This window comes from Lingula anatina, unplaced genomic scaffold (assembly GCF_051362555.1).
Source record: "Lingula anatina isolate TDL-2025a unplaced genomic scaffold, LinAna3.0 unanchor8, whole genome shotgun sequence".
In the NCBI taxonomy this organism is placed as follows: domain Eukaryota; kingdom Metazoa; phylum Brachiopoda; class Lingulata; order Lingulida; family Lingulidae; genus Lingula; species Lingula anatina.
The window spans coordinates 560,762-566,420 of record NW_028257600.1 but is presented as its reverse complement, the minus strand read 5'-3'; the positions used below and the strand labels follow the sequence as shown (position 1 = coordinate 566,420).

At 37.5% G+C, this 5,659-nt stretch overlaps 1 long non-coding RNA gene across 1 annotated transcript; it reads right to left on the bottom strand.

Annotated features, from left to right (window-relative positions):
* Positions 1 to 3,321: 3,321 nt before the first annotated feature.
* LOC147759325 (uncharacterized) lies at positions 3,322 to 4,577 on the bottom strand. Its single transcript, XR_015331579.1, has 2 exons — positions 4,084 to 4,577; positions 3,322 to 3,451 (listed from the first exon to the last, which is right to left on the bottom strand). It is a non-coding gene; the product is annotated as an uncharacterized LOC147759325 (long non-coding RNA).
* Positions 4,578 to 5,659: the final 1,082 nt, after the last annotated feature.

Genomic DNA, 5,659 nt, shown 5'->3' with positions numbered 1-5,659 from the left:
TACAAATACATACATAGCACAGGCAAGACTGAAATCCTGATAGAATTCAGATTACTTTAAATTCGTATTGGTCAGATTTTAATATCACTTTTTTAAAACTATAAAATATGCCTTGAATTTCAAGTTAGTTTGCCAGATGCGAACATTACTCAGAGTGAGAAATCATGGTAAATGCATATAATAAGAGACAGAAAATGTAATGTATTATCAACATTTACAAATCCTCATACCTGACAGAAATCACAATAAACGAAGTTTTTTCAAGATCTGCAGTATTTAATTTTCTCCAAGTTCATGAGACTTACTACTCACTTTACTTAATTAATCAAAACTTAACTTACAAAAGATGAGGGGAATTCTCTATGCAGATAATACAATATTTGATATTGTGACAAACTACTAATTTAACATTTGATGACTGAGTAATTAAAAAGCAATCATGTTTATTACAATGTCACACTCCATGAAGGCACAGATTTTGGAAATAACAAACATCATTCCTGTTATCTCAAGTCTCTAATTTCAGCTACAATCCATAGGCGGTATCCTATTATGAGGTTAAAAGCTGTTTCCATTCCCTGAAATTAAAAAGCAGTAAATGTTTTATATTTGATATTATTATTATTTAACTGGATAAGGCTTCAACTTTTTAGGTAACCTGTTACCATTATACTTAAATATGATTTCAATTTTTATGATAGTAAGATTAAAATGAAAGTTTAGGCAAAACAAACACAGAACATGTTTTTGTCAATGTTAACGAAATAGATGAGCAATGGAAACATAAGTCACAAGTTTACAACTATGGCATTCCGATGAATTACTTCTCACCTTTATAGTGCACAGCATTTCAAAAATAAAAATTGTAGTCCATGCTGAAAAAGATATGAGACTATCATCAGTATTTAAAAAAAAATGTTTATTTGATATGTACTTGAGCCAATTACTGTATGTGGCATAAAAGAGTGCTATTATATGGAGCTACAGTTGAGATATAATAGGCTCTTGTACATCATACACAGTGAATGACAAGTAGTTGTAACTGACTAATACCATGACTAGCCCTTCAACAGTTGTAGGAATGTGCTTGTATAGTGATCAGATTGCACATTATGCTTTAAAATACAGACAAGCATGTAAGTGATATACAAGTGCAATTATGCTGTTGTTATAAATGCTGGCCGTGGGATAACCAAAACAGTACTTTGGCATGCACTATATACAGCCTATAATTCTCAAGATCCTGGGGTGCCATTGGGTGCCATAGGCTCTTTTTGCTAACCAATATCTAAGCAACATTTCTGACAATTTTGAAAATAATTGTCCGATTGCTTTTTCAGATATTTGATTTGAAAGACGGGGTCTGCGTGATCCAAAATTCACTCAAACAAAAATGGCCGTAATTTGCCATGGCACTGCATTGTCTATATATCCCAAGACCCAGGGGTGCTGTCAGTTGCAGGCTACATATTATGTAAAAAGGTACACGAAAAACGTCAGATTAAGATTTGGAAAAAATCTACCGTTTACTTTTTCAGATATATGCTTTTTAATGAGGGAGTTTAACATTATAAAGACGCATTCCTACAAAAATGGTCGTAATTGGGTATGAAGGATTATACCGTCTATAACTCCAAAGATCCAGGGGTGCCATCGGGTGCCATCGGCACTTTTTGTCAACAAATAAATGAGCAACATTACTGAAAAGTTGGAAAAAAATCGTCCCAGTGCTTTTCGAGATATTTCATTTGAAAGAAGGCTTGTGGTGTGAAAACTTCAGTTTACAATTGTCAAACTACATATGAAGCTATGCCTAATTTAAATTGTCATAAAAACATAAACAGACCAAACACTTGAAAATCACTTCACATGAGTTAAGTTGAGATGGTACTGATCGTTGTAAATAGTAAAATGCTTTTAAAATACCCACCAAATTTATGTGCATGCCTCCTAAATAAACAATCCTCCTGGTGCGTCGAACGTGCCATTTTGTTTACCTATAACGGAGTGTAAAATTCCTGCTTATTTCATTGGCTCCCGAAAATCACGTGATACCCTTCCACCCACCACTGACCTGCATTGAAAGTTTTCAAGTGGGACGAGTCCATTCCATTTGAGGGGTGACAGGTGGGGCGAGTCCATTTCATCTTAGGGGTGACAGGTGGGGCGAGTCCATTTCATCTGAGGGGTGACAGGTGGGGCGAGTCCATTTCATCTGAGGGGTGACAGGTGGGGCGAGTCCATTTCATCTTAGGGGTGACAGGTGGGGCGAGTCCATTTCATCTTAGGGGTGACAGGTGGGGCGAGTCCATTTCATCTGAGGGGTGACAGGTGGGGCGAGTCCATTCCATCTGAGGGGTGACAGGTGGGGCGAGTCCATTCCATCTGAGGGGTGACAGGTGGGACGAGTCCATTCGATTTGAGGGGTGACAGGTGGGGCGAGTCCATTCGATTTGAGGGGTGACAGGTGGGGCGAGTCCATTCGATTTGAGGGGTGACAGGTGGGGCGAGTCCATTCGATTTGAGGGGTGACAGGTGGGGCGAGTCCATTCGATTTGAGGGGTGACAGGTGGGGCGAGTCCATTTCATCTGAGGGGTGACAGGTGGGACAAGTCCATTCGATTTGAGGGGTGACAGGTGGGGCGAGTCCATTTCTTTATATAAAAGGATCAATTTATTTTAATTATGATTTAAATGAGACATTTTCAAACATATCAGAATATGCAGTTCTAAGTTTTGGGTGGAGGAGCAAATTTCATTGTTCCCATTTCAAAAGTGTGTCAAGATCTCTTATATTTCCGTTTTAATTTAAAATTGAAGCGTTCGTTTGATGAGAAGGTCGTGAAATTTGAAACAATTTTCTCTAGCAAACCAAAACCCTTAGAATATGGACTTATATTAAATTAAGAAAATTTTATCTGGGAGGATGAACTAATTTATAAATAGATATTAAAAAACCCGTCTCACTATAAAAAATGTAGGACAGATTTTTAAAAAAGCAATATCGTAAATTCATACAAATTGTATTTATAAATGTGGGCTGTTGGAAATCCTGTAGATGTATTCTTAAAATGCTCTCAATTATTTACAAAATACTGGGCATATTAACAAAACTTTTAATCCTTTCGATTTACGACATCCTCTGTTACTGGAGAAATCATCAATCCCAAACACAATGCTTACAGATCAGTTTTAGCAGATTTAATTTGAAAGTGCTCAAACAATAATATCTTTACAATTTTACCCCTAACCCTCTATTATTATTATTATTATTATTAATATTTTATCATCATTTCATATGGAAGTGAATAAGAACACAAGGAATGACAAACGTATTTATTCAATTTTAAAACAAAAGATGCATGGATGTGCGTAGGGTTCCAGAGGGTGAATGACAGGCTTGGTTGCTAGCAGCCAGGTGCCGTGCAGTTCTCAGTATCTCAGTGGACTTCTGAAATAAGAAGGTAATGTTAACAATATCTGACTTGTCCATAGTTCAGGCTCAGATAGCACCCCAAAAAAGCAATCGATTCTATGTTGCCTAACGCCACATTTAAGACCTGAAGTTAGTAATAAAGATATTTCAGATATCTTGCTTTGAAAAAAAAAAATATTGAAAACACTCCTCTAGTTTGTGTAGGTTATCACTATTTATTTATTTTACCTACTATATAAAGTTGTAATATCTAAAATCGCTTTGCATCACGCGTTTGGGAACCATATTTCGCTTTAGAATAAATCATTTCCCCGTGTTTCAACACTGCTTACAAGCATTTTACAGGTACATGTATAATGAAATTAACAAACCTACTAAAACTGACTATCCTTCATTGTCTTAGGATCAAAAGCTCGGAACTGTGACAAGTACGGTACCATCATGTAAATATGTCCGTGATCTTTGTGGTAATATGCCCATTTACTAATTTGCTAAATAATATTTTGAGTGGCATAACAGAAACGACAGGCGACAACGACAACAAAGAGTAGTAACATACCCGTAAATACTCGTCGCAAATTTCTTTGCATTTTTCTACTCTCTTTCTATCAACTGACATACGATACTGAAGAAAAAGTGCTACTTACGAAACATGCATTTGCTTCTACGCCTCATACGACTGCGTTGCGACTGCACCCGCACGTTGAACATTGCGTCTTCACCTAGCTGTGTCCTACTGCCTACTGAGCATTCGGAAATACAGCTCTCACTACGATGAGCAAGTAATTGTTATGCAAATTACAGACAGGCATGGCTCATTTCAGGCGAGGGACTGTGGTTGAAACTGTTCACGAATGTTCACGGTCTAATACATGTACATGGCGGATAAAGAGGGGGTGTCAGGGGGGATCCAGACCCCCTCCTCCCTTCGATTTCTGATAAAAAAATTACACCCAAAATCTATAGCTGAATAATAGTTATAAACCGTATCAAATGGAGATATTTTCCCTCTAAAACACCCTTTTTCGTGGCCCTCGAGCGTGCCCCAAACATAACTCCAAAGGGGTGAGGGTCGGCCTTGCACTCCGAGGCCTTGTCAATCCGTAAAAAAAACACCACCACCCTTCCAAAAAATCCTGGATCCGCCCCAGATATACATGTGGATTTGACTTATTCATTCACACATTAATTGATCAATAAGACCACGGGCGCTAATATTCATGTATATTCCATAATACTGTAAAATGTATTCATAAATTACTGTTGTACGCGCACCGATACTCCCCCTCGTCGTTATACAATTTTCATACATAACTGTCATTGTAATTCAACGATATTATATTTAAAATAGGCCATGTAAATTTGAAAAGCTGTAGCTAGGATCGAGGCCTACCAATGAAATCTAAATATTTTCAAGAACTTTTACTGGGCATAAATACGATTTAACCCGATTTATCAAAAGCCAATTGCCACCTCTATATCTCGACTTTTCAATAAGAAACTAGGTAGCATCTAAAAGCTTAAAGCTTCAAAAATTTTGAGACCATAACAGAGTCAGCCAAGGGCACGTTTCGGTGCCACATTTGATTACGTCATGATGGATATTTACAGGTGAAGGACCAGAACAGTCTGTCGGAAACAATATAGAAACAAGGAGTCTGTTGTAACTCATTGGTAGAAATAAGAGACTGAATTTGATCTGAGGACCAGGATAGATCCGTAAATGACGCGTGTCCCATTCACTGTTCCTGGATTCTAAAATCTAGAGTAAAATATGTACTTTAGCATTGTAGCAGGACGTTAACCAATCCACTTCATGAGGACCCCATATCTTATCAAAATGTGAGAATAATTCTTTAGAAATACCCCATTTGTCAACATCCACACGTCTACTTATATAATCTGCATGGGTATTCTCTTCTCTCAGTATCCTTTCATTTCTATTGAATAACTCCATTAGAAGAAAAACATCAAAAATAATAGGTTGTAATTTACTCCTCATGCTACTTTTTTCTTTAATGTTTACAACATCTTTGCTATCAGAAAACCACTTCAATCTCAAAACACTCAACGTGTTTGCCATGGAGAACAGGACCCTGAAAACAGCTATCAGATCTCTGTAAGTAGAGCTCTCCGTCGCTTCGTCAGCTGACCATTCCCCGCAACACACCCTTTTAGGTGTCTCCACACAATATCCTCCAAACCCAGTACTACTAGCATCAG